The sequence below is a fragment of the Amblyomma mixtum genome, chromosome 8, assembly GCF_055824585.1.
Source record: "Amblyomma mixtum isolate Tamu chromosome 8, ASM5582458v1, whole genome shotgun sequence".
Lineage (NCBI taxonomy): Eukaryota > Metazoa > Arthropoda > Arachnida > Ixodida > Ixodidae > Amblyomma > Amblyomma mixtum.
The window spans coordinates 115,208,097-115,228,072 of record NC_143019.1 but is presented as its reverse complement, the minus strand read 5'-3'; the positions used below and the strand labels follow the sequence as shown (position 1 = coordinate 115,228,072).

The following is a 19,976-nucleotide window of genomic DNA, read 5'->3' as shown; positions in this document are numbered from 1 at the left end:
AGTATTTTTCTGCATAACTGTTCGGTAGCTCGCAAACAACGTTACAGTACATATGCGGACCATAGGTGTCAATAGGCTTTTTATGTTCTTGATTCCTTTGAAGAGGTTGAATCCACGTTGTTGTTTAACGACTGCCATAGTAAATGTCAATATCGGTACGGAACTCTGAACCTGCACATACCAGCGGTAAGGACACACTCATTGACGGAACTCTCTCGGGAGGAGCAAAAATCGTGGTCGAAGCGTAAATTAAGTGCAAGCTTTTTTATAGATGCCTTACGTGTGCAGCAGGAGATTCCCCATAACTGTGTCCAGTAGAAGAATCTTGCGGGTTACATTACACTGTGCGATTGCCCGTCCTCTTTCGTAACAATGGGGATCATGTGGAAAGACCTTCGAAACCTAAAGCTCTTGACCACAATGCATGAGTAAATGAACTGTTCCCTGTGCTGCGTAAAGCTGAAGAATTAAAAACGAACAATGTGAATAGTGTACCGACTTTTCAAAACTGAACTGTGGCCATTGTGAATTTTTTTCGATCTGCTGTGCTTAGCTGCGTGACTTACTGACACGCTTATATCCTAAGCTGTAAGATAAATGGATGTATATATCCCCGATTTCAACCAGAAAGAAAACTTCCTTTGAAAAAAAATTTTCGTTGACCTACTCTGAAGCCATGGTGATGCGATATTTGTATTGCACACCCGCAGTGGATAAAGCCCAAAGCGTATCATGCGGTTCGATGAAGGCAAAAATAATATTAAGCACTCTTTTTCCATCTCCTGTATTGAGGAGGTTGCCATATAAAAAAATACATCCAGCTGCGTGCTGTTTCCTGAGAGTTTCTTCTATTTATTCGCAGAGTTTTTTTACTAGGAGCACAAAAAGTGACGGAAACACTTCCTACATATCACTTGCACGCCGCTTTGACATGAGACATTTCCACTCAGGAGATGAACAACAAAGCATGCTCAGTGAGATACAGGCAGAGCAGAAACATGCGTCGAAAGATTAAAATACAGAAAAACAAAGCAATATTGAAGCGTATCGCAACGGAACAGCAGTTCACAATTGGTAGGCAGCTGCTGGAAGTGGTAAGGTAATGCGTCTACTTAGGGCAGGTAGAGAGCGCTGCTGCGGATCATTGAAGAGAAACAACTAGAATAAAAATGGGGTGGAGCACATACGAAAGGTTCTTTCAGATCATGATAGGCGGTTTGCTCATATGCGTCAAGCGAAAAGGATACTACAGCTGTATCTTACAGGTACTCACGTATGGTGAGAAAATATTGTAGCGTGCAACGCCAAAAAACACCAGCGCAGAGACGCAAAAACCTGCGGCGGTCCCTCAGAGGTTCGAGCGCGCGCGCGAGAGCCAACTAACTTCTTCCTCTTCTCGTGCATGCACTACTTCTGTCTCTTCGAATGCATGTATCACTGCCCCCCTCTTCTGCAGCATCGACACGATGCGGCTAAGAGAGAAAAGTCAGCGAAAGGGTAGAACACAGCTGCAGTGGACCGCAGTTCAGTCAGGTAGCCGGTCGTGGTAAGGCTTCATGCGAACAACGTGTACGACTTCAGTTCGGTGCGACCGGCGCGATGAACAAGCTGTCGGGGCGGGAGCAACTGCATAACTCACATCACTGATGCGGCGCACTACTTCGTAAGGGCCGAAGTATTGGCGCAGCAGCTTTTCACAGAGCCCGCGGCGACGAACAGGTATCCAAATCCACACAAGGTCGCCGGGCGCATAACTGACGAAACGGCGCCCATAGTTGTACCTAGCGGCTCAGATTTTGTTGACGGTGGATGCGCAGGCGGGCCAGTTGACGCGCTTCCTCAGCACGCTGAACGAAGGTATCTACGTCCAGGTCAGCGTCAGAGTTGCAGTAAGGGTCGACGGGCAACATAGCATCCAACGGAGTGGTCACCTGGCGACCGAAGACAAGCTGAAAGGGGGTCAGCCGGGTTGTTTCCTGCAGGGCGGTGTTGTACGCAAACGTTACGTACGGCAGAATGGTGTCCCAAGTTCGATGCTCGACGTCAACGTACATTGATAGCATGTCGGCTAGTGTGCGGTTGAGTCGCTCTACCAACCCGTTTGTCTGCGGGTGATACGCCGTAGCACGTCTATGGCTCGTGTGCGTGAGAGTCATCACGGACTGGGTAAAGCGGGCCGTGAAAGCAGTTCCGCGGTCAGTAACAACAACGGCGGGTGCGCCATGACGCAAGACAATGTTGTGGACGAAGAACTGCGCCACTTCAGCAGCAGTGCCTTTGGCAAGAGACGTGGTCTCAGCGTACCGTGTGAGGTAGTCAGTCGCAACGACTATTCAACGCTTTCCAGACGAAGACTTCGGAAATGGACCAAGGAGGTCCATGGCCACTTGTTGGAAAGGGGTCCTCGGTGGATCGACGGGGTGAAGAAATCCGGCTGGTTTCAATGGAGTAGTCTTCCGACGTTGGCATTCACGGCACGTTTTTGCGTAGGCCCGCACCGATGGGAGTAACCTGGGCCAATAATACTTTTGTCGAATCCGCGCGAGTGTACGGCTGACTCCAAGGTGGCCGGCGGATGGTGCATCATGACAGGCACTCAAGATCCCAGACCGCAGCTGTGATGGTACAACAAGTAGAAACACTTCTTCGCTGTTGGCAAAGTTGCGCTTGTAGAGGACACCAGACCGTAAAGTGAAGGTGTGAAGCCCTCGAAGAAAAACGCGCGGAATGGGAGCTTCACTTCCTTCGAGGTAATCGATGAGCGGCGCCAACTCCGAGTCCGCCCTCTGAAGCTGTGCCATTTTGGTGGCACTAACAGAGCCCAGGAAAGGAAAATCATCGGTGGTTTCTTCGGTATTGATTGGGATAGGCGCGCGCGACAGACAATCCGCATCCTGATGCTTACGGCCAGACTTGTAAACTACTGTTAAGTCGTATTCTTGCATGCGTAAGCTCCATCTAGCCAAGCGTCCTGAGGGGTCTTTGCAATATTCCTTTTTTCTGTTTGTTGTTCTTCCATCCAAACTCTCATCCCTTCCTCAGCCCATTCTCTACTTGAGGCAGAATTCACCGGTAATGCTCGCCCACGTCCTTTTCTTTTTCCTTTATTATGTACAAGTGAATAGCAACCTCTGCCTCTCTTGGCCGATCCCCCGGTATGGGTATGTGCCATCATTTGAAAGCCTGGTAACAAAAACATGAGGTTTCCGGGCTCATTTCGCTCGTCGCCCCGAATTTCCGGACGCCGTAGCAGTGGACCAGAGCCTCTACCGCGGCTGCTGTTCTAGGCTGGGCTTCTTTTGTTGCAGTGCGGTCGTATTACTGTCATGTCCTGCTTTCGTGCTGTTTTTTTTCCTTTCCCATCTCAAGCAGCTCCGAAAGCCAAGAAGCGAAGGATATGCGTCAGACACCTCATTGCCCACAAGGACCCCGTTTGAAGTGGACGATCTGTGCCGCCTGTTGAGATTCTGTCTCGACATCACGTATTTTGCATTCAGCCTGACCTTCTACAGACAGCGCTTCGGCACAGAAATAGGCGCATCTATATACGTCATCTGCGCGATGTAGCCAAAAATTCAGACACAGTACGCCACCAGTTAAGCGGCCAATCACCGCTTTATTCCAGCAGCACTACAAATAAGTTCACAACTGAGACGGCTACGTGTGAAAAAGCGTTTCACAATTCATCGCAGCCAGCTTTAAAAAATTCGAGACAACTCAGCATAGCTGGTTGGAAATGGCTACCTGCACATGCAATCACTGAGGGCTAGTTTTTGAAAGATTATAAGTATTTTCCCAAATGAACAACAACGGTGTACTGAAATACAAAATGGACGCCTTTCGGGGTGTCAAATTGTGCAACTACTGAAGCTGCAGCCGAGGAGAGTCCACGTACTGTCTGGGAACATTGAAACTCCCGCATCGACTGGTGCATACATCTATATGTCTTCATGAATAGAGATAATTTAAGTTTTATGGAGCGACAATAAACAACGGGTCAATCTATCTCTCCAAGCTCTATATAAACCACTTCACAGTAATAGAAGTGAACTGAGCAGGTAGCAGAGGTTGCATCACTTAAAATTCTCAACATTGCCAGCATAGTTTTGAATTTTATAAATTATTCAATATCACCTATGCCGCACTGACATCATGTCTGAGCTGCTGACCCACGGCTTCGTTTTTTTGAGCAGTTCCCTGGCGGCGCCTGCGTAAGTCACTAGTAACAGGGCTCCCTTCCCCCCATAGACGATGAGTCGATGAGTTCCAAGTTGCTGGAGTTGTTCAGGGCGTCCGGGGCCTGAAGGCGAGGTTCAGGTGGGCGATTGCAGCTGTTGCGCAGCAGCCGAGCTTTCGGTGCATATCGTGGTACGGATGCGGCAGATAAGGGCTGTGAGTAAGCCTGCTATGTGCGCCGAGCAGCGGCGGGTCTGGTACTACAGCAGGCGATTGGTGCATGAGGGGAACGAACGCATATATCCACAGAGCTCTTGCGAAGGAGAGCAGGGACTAGGCGAATGCAAAGCTCGAGGGTAAGAACGGGAAGGGCCCACATCACAGTGTGCCTAGACTAGGCAGCAGCAGCGTGACGCAGTGCGTGCGGCAGAAAACACTGGGAAGGCGCCGTCGCTGACAATGTGAAGGGTGGACAGCGAATCGACGTCCGTTGATGCGACGAACGGATGATTGAGCAGCCTAGCATGCCGGCTTGCTGGATAGGTCAGAGGTCGGCTTGGCATGGGAGCTTCTGCCGATGAGGCGCAAGCCTCCATGGGGAGGACGCCGCGTGTGCCTTGGCAAGGATGGTAGCAGGGTTCTCAAGTGGGTAGCGAGCTACTCTTGCAAAGAAAAGTGTGCCGGGTACGTTGATGAGCGTGGGCATCAATGAGCACTCTCTCAGACTCGACTTGGTTCGAGGCAGTCGGTAGCGGAGAGGAGCAAGCGCAAGCAAGCAGCTCTCTGTGGTTTTGGCGCTTAGAATTGAGGAGGCACGCAGGTGGGAGTTGCGTTTTGCTCAGCTTCATTGGAGCGAGATGTCTTAGGTGGTGGAGTGCAGGCGGGCTTGACCCGAATATTGTCTTGATGCACCAGTGGCTCCGGTAAGTACCGAGGCGCACCCAGGAGCAAAGGCGTGCAGAGGGCAGTTTATAGAGCCGCATGAGTGGCAAAGCTCGTGTCGAACCTACTTGGGACGTCGTGACATGGGACAGCCGGGTCGGAGGCGCTAATCAAAAGTGGCAGGCAGGCGGCCAGGAGCTGCTGGGAAGGCCTGCGTTCCGACGAATTCCGTGTGGTAGAGAGCGAGGCTGGTGCGAGGACCAGCGGCAGGGTGAAGTAGTAGGCGTCGAAATCCGTCACAGGACGGCCGCGCACAGCTCATTGTACGGCCGGCACCCCAAAGCAGGGCAAGCGCAGCAGGTCGCGCGGGAGGATGTCACAGAGGATTGCATGTTTGAACAGCTGGTCGGTGGTGGTGGTGGTGGTGAAAACCTTTAATATTCAAAGAGAGCTTGAGGTTTAAAAAACCCTGCTGCATGGTCGGTATCCTTAGTCCGGGACACCGCACGACGAGGCCCCGTCTCGCGCCCGCTTGACCAGAGCCCTTTGGGACTCCAGCGTGGAGCAGTTGAGGAGGGCAGTCTCCCATGCCTCTCGGGTGGGGGTGGGGGAAGGTGAGGATTCTGAGTACATGCCCATACCATGTGAAAGATATCGCAGATCTCTCCACAGTGCGGGCAGCGCCCATCTGTGTTCGGATCGAAGTGTTTTGCTATGGCAGGACAGAGAAGGGTTCCTGTCTGCAGGCGCCGCAGAATTCGCTCCTCCGCCTTACTCAGCCCCTTGGCAGGTGCCGGGTAGAGACGGTGGCTGTCGCAATAATGAATTAGGATTTCGCGGAACCGCAGACGCGGTTTATAAACTTCTGAGCCAGGAGAGCTAGGATGAGGAGCCCGGTCTTCATGTTTCGTTTGTGTGCGCTAACAATGCGGTGGCGTCACAGAAGCAGAGCGAACAGCTGTTGTATGCGGTGATAAATGAGAAAACGCAGGCTATGCTTTAGGTTATTCTGTACGTCCCGCCAACGTACATCGCCGCCCGCATGCTTAATATGAACGCTCGAGGAGGGAATGTTCTTTTGCGTTTGTACTGAGAACAAAATAAACCTAAAAACCAGCGCAAGTGCATGGCGCAGCAGCTGTCATATTATTACCTGTTATTAGTCCTCTACGGAGACAGATACAAAAATATATAAAAGAGTGATAGAGGGAGCCTAGACCAGCATTCTTTGGCGGCCTGAATACAAAATAAACGAAAAGGCCTCTCCGCACACGTGCTCGTGAGGCTCCCCGTCGAGAGGAGCCGCAGCTGAACGAGAAGCCGTTCGGCGGCTTTGCGAGCCAGAGGAACGACTTGCGACGAATACCTCGCAGCACCGGCGACAACGCGTAGAAGGTGGAACCTTCTACTTCAGGAACTGCCGTACCGGACGAGGCTCGTTCCAGGAGGACCGCGCTGTTGCAAGAAGCGAAGGAAGCTGTAGCGCGAAACAGCCGCCGCCGCCCAGCCACCGACTCACGCCGATTGTTTAACTAGGCCGCTGCCTAGTTTAGCGAATTGTTTTTTTCGAATAATTATCCGACCTTTGCCACATGCCCCCTCAAGCACTAAGCTATTCCTTACATAGCTAAAGACACGCAACTCAGTTTGATAGAGGTTGTGGAAGACTGCTTTTGTGTGACTTTTCTCAACCACATTTTAAGAAAATCCGACTGTATAAGTCCACAGGCATGCCTTTTTGTGTTTTCTTTATTCTCTAACAATTGATAATTTTCGGCCGGATATTTATTCTTTCCGTCCTGCTATCTGTCGCTCCGCGACAATCCTGTTTTTAAGTTTACTGCACATGCCCAACCACAGTCTGTAGATGTATCGGTGCCTTTCGGATTTTTGCGACCAAGTCGTCAGATGTTCCGTGAGCAGTGACGCCTACAGCACACAACACGGTAGAGCTGAGTAGTAATCTTGACTCCGTATAAAATTGATGCCAGAAGTTCGAGGTTCGATCTCCAGTGCCGCTGGGTACCCAACGGTTATTGCATGAGTAAAACAAATTGTTTGAAAATGGGTCTTCGTCCAAGCCTTGTCTACACCAAAAATACAGCGTACCACAATGCTCTTTGCACAAAGCTTCCCTTCCGCATTCAAAATCTGCTATCATCATTGAGTACATATCAAAGCTACATGCCGAAAATCATTGCTTAAATTTATGCTTGTACGTAGCGCCTGATGTTATTAGTTTAGATTAATATCTTTACTCACACGAAATGTTTCGTACTTTAGCCTCAGCTGGCAATAAACATTATTCTTATGATATTATTAATACTAGTTAATTAGTGTTGGTTAAAAACACCGGATGTCAGCAAGAACTCTAATATTGCCTAAAATACTAGTGTTTAAATAGGAACGACTTGTTAGCAGAGGCATGCTATCAACTGAGGCGCGCGTATGATAAAAAGTTAAATCAGTTACCTAACTCTTTATGAAAAGATTACTGCGCTTTCTTTTATATACCAGAACCTCGAGCTTAGCGCTATTAGAGAGCTTATTCCAACGGAAAGTACAAGGCGATATGTCTTTTTGAAACGAAACGAAAATCCCTCTACCAGAAGGCGCCAGGCGTGGAATGCGGTTGCGTGTTTCCGCTATAAAACCAGACTGAATGCAGATAACGAAGTGCAGATGTTTGATTCGCTGGACACGCATTGTAATGACTGCATCGCCACATTGGAATCGCTACCTTGGCGGCCGCGGTGGCTCAGTGGTTGTGGTGCCCGGCTGCTGAACCGAAAGACGCATCGCCGAAAGGGGCATCGCCGGTTTCAATGCGGTGCCTGACGGCGAGAGCTTGGCCCAGCGCCGTGTTGTTGACATCAAAAATACCCGAAGAAGAATCGAGAAGGGCACGAAGCTGGGCAGTTTGGTCGGGACAGAGGTCGGTGGCCATCATTGTCGCGAAGGTGTCGGTCGACTGTGGAGACTTGAATAGGGGTGGTGGCCAACTGAGCGGCGTGGCAAGGAGCGTGAGGAGATAGTGTAGCAACGCAGATGCCAGATGGGAGCACTTGAGAAGAGACCCCGAAGTTGAGGAAAGGCAGAGAGAGGGCGTTTGCTTGGATTGTGGCGATGGTATGAGGTAGGGCAACGTTACGGGTCAGCAGGAGGTCAAGGTTGGGCGTAACGAGATAGTCGCAATCAGAAACTGGGCGAGATGGGGTCAGTGGCACGAAAGAGGCGGTTCGGGATGACAGGCGAACATATTCAGTACTGAAGAGTCGCAGTCACACATCGACTGGTTCTGAATCCAGCAATGGAAGTTCAAGGTGTAGGACGCCATCCGAGCAGTAAATGAGGGCGGAATGTTTAATCAAGAAAAATAAGCCAAGGATGAGGTCATGTTCAAGAAGAACAGCGCGAAAAGACAAGGACCACAGGAAGATACACAAAGACAAGCGCTGACTTTCAACTAAAGATTTATTGCTCGGAACGTGGAAATAAATACATCAGGCTCTAAGCAACAAAAAGAACACGTAGGGTTGATACACACTTGTCCACGCACCCAAAAAATATCAAACAGATACAGCAGCATTACTTCCTTGCAGATAGAAATTCTAATTCTTTCTTTTACAACGATAAGGAGGGACTACTGATACATGCGTCATTTAGCCAAGTGTGTATCAAGGACAACTGTGTATCAACCCTACGTGTTCTTTTTGTTGCTTAGGGCCTGATGTATTTATTTCCACGTTCCGAGCAATAAATCTTTAGTTGAAAGTCAGCGCTTGTCTTTTGTGTATCTTCCTGTGGTCCTTGTCTTTTCGCGCTGTTCTTCTTGAACATGGCATACCAACTCGCCCAAGCATCAGTCCTAATGAGGTCATGGACACAGGTGTCAGCACGGTGAACTGAACCGGTATACTGTGGCCGGCAGTAGTAACGCGCGCTGTACACGTACCGTCGACAGCAGGCGTGCCACCATCCGCGACACGCACACGGGACATTGCAGGCGTTAGGACTTTGCGGAAGCTAGGGCTGAGGGCAGCACTCATCACTGATATTTGAGCACCGGTGTCAATCGCGCGTACAGGAACACGGTCGATAGTGACGCCCAGGAGATTTGGTCGAGAGGTCGAGAGAGGATTTGTTGGTTTGGTTTTGTGGGGTTTAACGTCCCAAAGCGACTAAGGCTATGAGAGACGCCGTAGTGAAGGGCTCCGGAAATTTCGACCACCTGGGGATCTTTAACGTGCACTGACATCGCACAGTACACGGGCCTCCAGAATTTCTCCTCCAAAGAAATTCTAGCCGCCGCGGCCGGGATCGAACCCGCGTCTTTTGGGACAGCAGCCGAGCACCATAGCCACTGAGCCACCGCGGCGGCAGAGAGGATTTGTGGTCCGGGTCGTTGATGCAGCGTCACCTCCGGGAGCTGCATCATTTAGTTTTCCAAATGGGAGCGGCTGGTGGAAGGCGACTGTGGGGAACGAGAGCGGCGGCCCTGCGGCAACGGAGAGCGGAAGAATCGGCCTGGAGGGGGAACGGGTGCTTTAGACAGTTCGGACGGGGCTCGGAGCGAGAAGGTGCGGGTCGAGGTGGGACTATAGAAGGAGGGGCAGACGTTGCAGGCTGGTGAAGACCATGGACTATGGCAATGTCGGGCGATGTGGCCAATGCGAGGACACCGGAAGCAGATGGGGCGGTCGTCTGCCGTACGCCACTCATTGGGATTGCGATAGCGCTGCGGAGAATAATAGGTGCGACGAAAAACAGAGAGAGGTGGCTGGGGGGTGTCCGGGCTTCGGATGGTGCACGCAGCCGGAGGAACGTTCAGGTCAGCAAGTTCCTGCCGCACGACAGCCTGGATCAGCGACACGGCGGGTAGAGAGTTATTAGGTGCGGTCGGACTGGGCAGCACAGGTGCAATGGCTTCCAGTTCGCAGCGAACGATCCGGGTGACAGTGCCGGCGACGGTGTCATCATCGGAAGAGGCGCAGGACGGTAATCGCTGTTGCCTGCAGGAAGAGGTGGCGGCCATATTAGGGAGCCGAGAGAACTGCTATGGATTGCGATAGCGCTCGGTGGCTTTCAGTGGCTTTTAACCTGCTCGAAACGACGGCATTCTTTTATAATTGTGTCCACGGTGGTGCAGTCTTTGCAAACCAGTAAGTTAAAAGCATCATCCGCAATCCCTTTCAGAATATGGCTCACTTTGTCGGACCAGGTCATGGCGGCGTCGACCTTGTGACAAAGCGCGAAGACATTTTGGAGATTTGCCACATAGCTTTCTGTTCACGACTGGGCGCGCGACGAGAGCTGCTTCTTCGCGGAGAGCTTCCGGTCATCGGGTGTGTCGAACAAAGTACGGAGCTTTTCTTTAAAAGTGTCCCAGCTCGTCAGTTCGTATTCGCGGATTTCGTACCAGACCCGGGCCATGCCACTGAGGTAGAAGATAGCATTCGCCAGCATCACGGCGGTATCCCACCGGTTATAGTGCTCAGTCGTTCATATAGGCTGAGCCAGTCGTCGACATCGGTGCCGTCGTTCCCAGAAAAGGGTACCGGGGTCACGGAGAGGAGCCATGACCACGAAGGGAGCAGCAGGAGTGGTTCGTGACTCTCCGGGTGAAGCCATGATGGTAGTAGCCCCAGCGTGATGACCGCTGATATATTTGTCGATGCTAGAAGCGTGTCCCACCAGGCAACGGGTCCAGGAGCACCGCCGCAATGCCGAAGGAGGAAGGAAACGTGGGCCGGAGACGGGGAGTAGGGGAAGTGAAGGAAAAACTGTATTCACATATTTACAATATTTACAAGAGCGGGACTGAGAATGGCTCTCAGTGGAAGGGCAACTTCTTCGTCAACCGTAGTCGACTGGAGCTAGCAGGCTTCTCTCGGCCACACTCACGGCCGAGTTAAATATCGTTCGGTTTCCCCAGATCCCTGGCTGGGGAAATAATGGTCGACGAACACTGTCCAATCGGATGGACCGAAGGGGACGTTCTTGTTACCGCCCACGGCTGGGCAGGTGCGGGTTTTTCCACTCTCTCGCAGCTGGTTGATGAGAGGAGGAGATGCTGACTCATCCAGCGCTGCGGGATAGGAATCTCCCGAAGTCCTCCAGCAGGTGAATAAACTTGCTTCCCCGCCGAATGCCCAGAACGCGAGTCGGGGCCACGGAATTCTTCAATTATCCGCCAGCGTGACCGGCGCCGGCCCGTCGCCTCCTCTGTGGTCGCTCGGACAATACCTCCGGCATAGGAATTTCGCTGGGGTCATTGCCGACAATGGCCCCTGGCATTCTTGCTACACTAATCCGCTGAGGATCGGAGGGCATTCCAAGCATCCCACTTCCCATGGTCGTCGCGAGGTTGTCGACCTTGGTGAATGTTCACGGTAGCTGCATGATCGGGCCCACGTGGTCCGAGTGGACACAGGTGTGACGGGAACACACAAAGAGAGTTAAGGGGGGGGGGGGGGTAGAAACACAACACCGCTTCGGAGATGCGTGGCATGGAGATGGTGTACGCGGCACGTCCACCAGAGATGTCACGTGGCCCGAACTCTATGTCGGAACAAGGACGACAGGAGCACAGGGCACAGATCACAGCGAGCCTCGCACGGAAAGCGCGCACACACCGGACACTTCCTCTACGTCGTCTATACGGACATTATCCGTTGCAATATTTATTCGACTCGACGTTTCGATCGGAAGACCGATCTTCAAGAGAAGAGTGACCTCTTGAAGAAGATCGGTCTTCCGATCGAAACGTCGAGTCGAATAATTATGTTTCCTTTAACGAAGCGTATACTTCCCTACATACTCCTTTAAGCGGTCATGTACTTCATGCTTTCGCAATATATATATATATATATATATATATATATATATATATATATATATATATATATATACAGAGTGCCCCAGCTAACTTAGACCAAGGTTTATAAAAAAACTAAGCGTTCTTCAGAACTGAAATCGAGTGGATGTTGTTGAGGCTTATCTAAACTTACAGTACCATTTTTTCGCTTCTCCTATTTGAATAATTAGTCGAGATAAATAAATTAACTTTTTAAATATAGCTTGAAACGTTCAGGCGTCAATAGGAAAGTTGTGGAGCTCCACAAATATTGTCCAACCCAGGCACTTCCAACAAGATAGACTTAGCGTGGCCGCTTTATTCGGGAGAAACGAAAGCCCGCGGAGTTAAAAAAATACCACGTGACAGAGCGCTCCGTGCGTCCGGATGAGCCGCGATTACAGCGCTCTCATCCGTGCTTTATAAGAAACATCACCCGCTTCGGGCCTTTCGTGGTGCCGAAGACAGGGCTTCGCGATGTGCTTGGTTCCAAGATAAGCGCCGGTGGGTTCGGGCGGGAGTTGAAAGAAAGCGCGGCTCCCGTTTCTGAGGGCAATAACTGCACACTCACGTTAGCAGAATGCATGCAGAGGAACGATGACAATCTCTTGAGTTTGAATTTGGGAGCAAGATCCCAGCAAGAAAAGACGCATATAACAAGCCCGATAACGTCGTGTGAATTACGCTGAAGAACAGGAGCCGCGCTTTCTTTCAACTCCCGCCCGAACCCACTGGCGCTTATCTTGGAACCAAGCACATCGCGAAGCCCTGTCTTGGGCAGCACGAAAGGCCCGAAGCGGGTGATGTTTCTAACGAAGCACGGATGAGAGCGCTGTAATCGCGGCGCATCTAAAGCCCCTCGATAATTTGAAAGTAGCGACACTCTCCTCCACTCCGGTGTTTTCCTCCTCGAATATCCTCGCCCACCGGCTGCGCGCGCTGCACACGGCACGCTTTTTTGGCCATCGCTCGCTCGCTGTCCGGGCAGTTGGCTGGCACATGCGCGCGCTCTGAAGTTCGCGCTTTTTCCACGCTCTGTTATTGGATAAAAACACAAGAAAAACATGCGAAACGCGTGACTACCACGAGGCACATAAATTAGCGTCTCGTACGAGCAATGAAAGTGCCAATTACGAGCGCTTGCGGCTCGAACAAAACCACGTGCTGCATACATCTCACATTCTTTTTGACTTTTCAATACCGTCTGTCTCAACACGGCATAGTATATGAAGCATAATATTTACAATATATTTGAACATTCCTGAATATTTTCAGTATACCAATGTTTAGTTAAATGTAGATTCACTTCGAACTAATTATCGCGAAAGTACAGCTTATGAAGTTGTTCACGAGTGGAGTTTCAGAAGTGGGATGGTTGCTGGGTACAAGCTGGGGCATTTGCTTCGATGGCCGTTTTAAAATTTTTCATTAAGGTTCAGTCTGAGTTTGGCACCGCGCAGTGCACATGCAACGGCTTAATCGTTTTTGTAGTTGAGAATTTTCGCGGCGGCTTGAAAACGGATGTGAACTTTTTTTCTGTTAAGCATGAAACGACTTCAGCTCCCGCTGTCGGCGACCTTGAGGTGATATCGAGCCGAAGCCGAGAGCCAAAGATCCGCGCACCGATTTTCCGTCATCTAAGGAAAGTGTCCGCACCACAAAATTTGGGCCTCTCAACCACCGAAATTTGACCTTGTCCGAATTCATCAAAATTCGTGTCAAGCCTAATTTTAATATGACCAATTCAATGGTGAGCTCCAAAATTAGGTGGGCTATCCCCAAAATTTGTCTCTCTGGAACCCATAAATTTGACGTCGTCCATAGTTGACCAACATTGGGGTCCAACCTAATTTGACTATGGGAAACTCAGTGTTGGCTTCCAAATTTATGTAGACCACCGCCAAAGTTTGGCACACTTGGGCATTTTCCGCCCACATTCTATTTCTTTTTAAATCCGCTTAAAGAGATGTTACGTTAGGAAAGAAAAAAACGGATAGCAACGACCATGACAAAACCAAACTCAAGAGAAAGTTATACGGTCTTAGCAATTTGGTCAGCCACAGTCAAGGCTATCCTAAAGCAAGTGCCTGACTAATATATGTCTTGAGTATAGATACAGTCACAATATGACGTACAGTTTTTCAGATGCAATATTTATTACTGATGAGTCGTGTAGTTTTACGCCGAAAATATACATAAAAACCACGAATAAGCCAGCTGTGGACATCTGTCACCCGTTGGGTGTAGTCCTCAGAACAAAACACAGAAAACAAAAACATATTTAGGGAAATGAAACAGCTCAGATGTAGGCCTATAGTTTTTGAGCGGATGATGTATTCAACAAAAGGCTACGTGACCATGCTCAACTAAAGCAAATGATCACAAACTGTAGCAATGAATATACAAAAATGACATGCATTGGATATTTACAATACTTGAGTACATTCAGGCAACAATGGAAAGCACTGAAGTGATTAAAAAATGAATTATTTATGTGAATGCAATATGAGGTCTTTTCCGAGAATATGGCATTGATAATCTCACCTGGTAGAAGCGTAACGGTTAAGCAAAATAACATATAAGCGTAGATCGTTAGACAAGTTGCATTCATAAAAACAAATCTAGGTTAAATCTCGCTCGGGACATGCGCCGCATTACTGCGATGTGCACCATTACCAGAGGTTCGAAAAATTTACCGCACCGCGGATACCGCTGCACGCGTACCAACACTTCTGCTTCCACACTTGCTAACACATGCACACACATTGTATGCATCAGCCGCCGCTATTATAGCACGTTGAGCGGAACCATGAAGTGACAACAACAACACGCATAACGACGCAAAATGATCAGTGAATTAAGTGAGGTTGTTGGCTTTGTGATGCGCATGCATGCAGTTTCAGTATACACAGTCGCTTGGAAGAAATGCACAGTTGCTCGCAGAGGTGGGCGGTCTTCGTCGGGGTAAAGTTCTTGCGGCCGATGTTGTGCAGCCACTTTTTTCTTCTAATGCTGTCTTTCTTGCCGCTCGGAATCGCGAAAAGAACAGGCTTTTTCACGCCGGCTTGTGCACTGAAATGCGCAGCAACTGCGCATAGTGCTGCACTAAAAGAGCGCGAAGAACGCGAAGTGCAAGCGCGCAATGCAAGGGAGCTCGGTCGTAGCAGCGGCGGCTGGCTAAAAAATGGCGCCGACAAAAAATGAAACACAAAAAGAGCGCGCTTTCCGCGCGCTTTTCCAGGAGACCGCCCGCGGAGCCAATCACCGTTGAGAAAAGAGCCGACGGGAGAGGTGAGAGAGGAGATCGGCGAGGGTGCGCGGCGCGGCGGCATAGTTCACAGAAAGACGCTACTTTCAAATTATCGAGGGGCTTTAGGCGCATCCGGGCGCACAGAGCGCTCTGTCACGTGGTATTATGCGAAGCATATTAACGTAGGTTTCGGGCCTTCGCGCGACGCCCGGCGGTGGCCACCATTCACCCTGAAGTGGGGTCACGTGATGACGTCACACCGGCTGCAGATGGGGCCTCATATCGCGCCGTCGGTCGGCTCCCGGCGGTGGCCACCATTGACCTTGAAGTGAGATCACATGATGTGACGTCACGTGATGACGTCACACCGGCTGCAGATGGGGCCTCATATCGCGCCGTCGGTCGTCGCCCGGCGGAGGCCTCCACGCTTCGGTTCGCGTCGTCGCGCGCGACGCGGCGGCGGCGCCACCATCGCTGCATCACGTGATATGTAACGACACGCCTAGTACACTGTAGCCAGGGATGAAGCGGCACGCGCCCGTCGTTGCGTCAATCTCTGCGCCCGCAACTGCGCCAGCGTCTTTGCGCCGGGCGTGTATGCGGTCAAGATGCCATGCTTCGCATACACTTTGCTTAACCTTGATAAGCCTCCAATTTTTTTTTTAAACTCCGCGGGCTTTCGTTTACCCGAATTAAAATGGCCACGCTAGGTCTATCTCTTTGGAAGTGCCTGGGTTGGACAATATTTGCGGAGCTCCACAACCTTCCTATTGACGCCTGAACGTTTCAAGCTATATTTAAAAAGTTAATTTATTTATCTCGACTAATTATTCAAATAGGAGGAGCGAAAAAATGCTGCTGTAACTTTAGATAAAACTCAACAACATCCACGCGATTTCAGTTCTGAAGAGCGCTCAGTTTTTTTATAAATCTTGGTCCAAGTTAGCTGCGACACCCTGTATATATACACATGCGAAAGCAGAAGTACAAGACCGCTTAAAGGAGTATGTAGCGATGTATACGCGTCGTTAAAGGAAACAATTATTTGACTTGACGCTTCGATCGGAAGACCGATCTTTTTCAAGAGACTTCCGATCGAAACGTCGAGTCAAATAAATATGGTTCCTTTAACGAAGCGTGTAGTTTGCTATATATATAAATTGAGAAACGCTTCAGTTAGGTAGACATTTATTGCTAGCAGCGATGCAACAGGTTACAGCGATGGCGTAGAGGTAGAACATCCGCCTCGCGTGCAAGAGGACCGGGGTTCGAATCCCGGTGCCACGCAATTCCCCACCGGATTAAAAAAAAAACTCCGCGTGTCCATGGAATTGCATAACCAGGCTTGGAGTGCGGCCTGATTTCGGTGACCTAAACCGACAACGCACTTCCTCACCAGAACAGGATTTGGCGACACTGATGTAGTACTTGGCCACAACTTTCTATGAACAAACCAATTAACCCTCGGCCCTCAGTCCGCAGCGACTGCGGAGCAACTGACCAAGGCGGCGGTCAGATCTGTGACGCAGCGGAGGGTGCTAAGAATCTCTGGCTCCGGACAGGCCGCCATTGGAAACTGAACCTGGCAACGTTTAACGCAAGAACCTTATCAAGTGAGGCTAGCTTAGCTGTGCTGTTGGAGGAATTAGCCGGCATTAAATGGGATGCCATAGGGCTTAGTGAAGTTAGGAGGACAGATGAGGCGCATACACACTAAAGGGCGGGCATGTACTGTGCTATCGTGGATTAGCAGATAGACGAGAACTAGGTGTGGGATTTCTGATAAATCAGGATATAGCTGGCAGCATCGAGGAGTTTTACAGTATTAACGAGAGAGTGCCAGCTATCGTAATTAGGCTTAATAAGAGGTACAAGCTGAAGGTGGTTCAGGCCTACGCGCTTACATCAAGCCATGATGACCAGATCGTTTAAAGGTTCTATGAGAATGTGGAATCCGCAATGACCAAAGTAAAATGACAGTACACTGTACTGATGGGTGACTTTAATGCAAAGGTAGATAAAACGCAGACTGGAGACAAGGCGGTAGGTGACTATGGCATAGGTTCTAGGAACAGTAGGGGAGGGCTATTAGTAGAGTTCGCAGATAGAAATAATTTACGGATTATGAATACCTTCTTCCGCAAACGAGCAAACAGGAAGTGGACGTGGAAGAGCCCCAATGATGAGACTAAATATGAAATAGACTTCATACTGTGTGCACACCCTGGCATCGTAGAGGATGAGGAGGTCCTCGGCAAGGTCCGTTGTAGCGACCAAAGAATGGTAAGGTCTGGTATTAGCTTAGATTTGAAGAGGGAACGGAAGAAATTGGTGAACCTAAGGGCTATTAACGAGTTTAAAAGAGTACACTGTGGGGCCAGTTGGTCATACATAATCTGAACGAACAAACGTAGCGTTTAAACAGGACACAGAAAGATGAGGACAGGACGGGGCTCCTGTCCTCATCTTTCTGTGTCCTGTTTAAACGCTACGTTTGTTCGTTCAGATTATTAACGAGTTAGCATTAAGAGGGAAGGTAGAGGAATTCAGAATGTCGCTGCAGAACAGATTTTCCGCTTTAACTGAAGAAGACGACCGTAGTGTTGAAACAATGAATGATAATCTCACAGATATCGTTACAGAATGCGCCGCAGAACTAGGTGCTAGGATAGTTCGACAGGATATCAGCAATCTATCTCAGGAGACTAAAGATCTGATTAAGAAACGCCAAAGCATGAAAACGTCTAACTCCACAGACAGGATAGAACTAGCAGAGCTAACGATGTTAACAAATAAGCGCAAGGTATCCGAGATAAGAAAGTTGAACATGGAGAAAATCGAGCATGCTCTAGGGAACGGAGGTAGCCTAAATTCAGTGAGGAGAAAACTGGGCATAGGTAAAAACCAGATGTATGCGCTAAAAGACAAACAGGACAATGTCATCAGCAATATAGAAAAGATAGTTGAATAGGCCGAAGAGTTCTACACAAATCTATACAGTAGCGAATGTAATCATCAAGTTACTGAGGGAGGCAGTCGAGCACAGCAATGGGACAGATGGTCAAATGTACGCCGCGATTCGGCAGTACAGTTTCACAAATTGCAAACATGGAGCAGACAAGTAGAAGGCACACTTTCGCCTATTCTTCCACGTTTAGCCTATACAGCGGGCTCGGAACAGCATTGTTTCCTTCAATATTTCAGTCACGCTTTTAATTCTCTTTCTTACGCGACTCTGTGTTTTTTTCCTGTCTCGCGTTCTAGTCTTCTTCAGCCTCATGCTGAGGCTTCTCTTGCGAACGCTGTTGTGGCCTAGCTTCCTATTCGTACTGCTCTCTGTGTATCGGTTCATACTTCAAACCCTTCCTCTTTTCCTGTGGCTAGCGCGTCCGTTGCGAATAAATTTAACGCCACTACGCTCATGACGGCTCCACTTCTTGTGTTCTCCTTCTCGGCGCGCGCCTTCCTGCTTTCGTTTGCGCCTCCAGACGGAGTCCTTGCTGAACACTGGGCTCGTTCGTCTGCTTCTTTCTCACTTTGCTGCGATGTTCGTGCAGCTCGCTTGCAATCGACGCGGCTGTCTTCAGCTTGGTTCTGTTTCTTCCCGTTTTCTTGTTGTATTTTGTCCAGGGCTTCTACTTTTCGGCTTCACCTGCTTTGGTGGCGTCCGACTCATTTCTCTTTCTTTTTACTTTCTTCCAAGCTCTTCCACGGAGCGCACCCGGTTCGTTTTCACTTGCATCATCCGAGACGGCATCTAGCGATGAAACCACTGGTTCAGTCTCTTTCTGTTCTTCATGGGCTGAGGTTTCTTCTCGGTTACGCGTTTTCTTCTTTTTCCTCTTCCTGACCTTGTTTCGTGCACAGTGCTCGAAACACGGCTCAGAATTTTTTGGAGAATTGTTCTCCTCACTGATTCCTTCAATCAGTTGGTCACTTACTGTGCAGCCGTAAAAAGGCTTTCTTCGACTGCACCCACTCCTTCCTCATAAGCAAAAATTCCCATGCCTTCTTCATAGGCACATATTCCCTCGCCTTCCTCATAGGCAAAGGCCTTCTCGCTGCTCGAGGGTTTTCTCGGAACGGTTTCCGTGTTTTCTTTGAGTGCGCTCTCCTCAACTCGTGGTGGGCACTGCAAGACTCACACGTGTTGCACTCTGACTCCTCCATAGAGATCCGAACTGCTTCTTCGTCCTCGGGCGGCTGCCCTAGGGATCCCTCTCACTGAAGCGTCAGGTTGGCCTTTTCCACAGTGCTTACTACCTCAGCAGTAGCTACACTTTCAACTTCCTGAGGAAGCGACACTCCGGTCTATTCTGCACTCTCGGTGGTTTCAGTTGCAGGAGCAGGCTCCTCCACAACCTCACTCTCACTAGTGGAGCTAGTTACAACTTCTTCCGTGGTTGTCAACAAAGCAGACTCATTAGTCTTCCACCCGGCCACTCTGGGAGTAAGCTCCACAGGCTTCCTGGCGTCGTTTAAACGCCGAATTTCAGCAAGCTTCCTCTGAAGGATTGCCATCTCTCTTTCTAAAGCCCTTTCGGCTTCTTCACGTTTCATTTGCCTCTCTTTCTCAGCGGCTTCTCTAGCGCTCTGTCTTTCTTTTTCTCTCTCTTCTCGAGCCCTGTCTCTCTCCTGGTCCGCCCATATTCGCAGTTCGGCTCCGGTCATCCCCATCTGGAGGCCGCCCTCTATTAGCTCCTTTAGTTCCTTAAAGCTCATATTTGGAGACCGAACTCTACATTCAAGGCAATGAATACCTCTACACGATGAACCTCACTAACCGCTTCAGCGCGGCACCTCACGATATCG

General features: G+C 49.8%; 1 pseudogene; it reads right to left on the bottom strand.

The window, feature by feature from the left end:
* Positions 1–9,496: 9,496 nt before the first annotated feature.
* Positions 9,497–10,689, bottom strand: LOC149334035 (uncharacterized; annotated as a pseudogene).
* Positions 10,690–19,976: the final 9,287 nt, after the last annotated feature.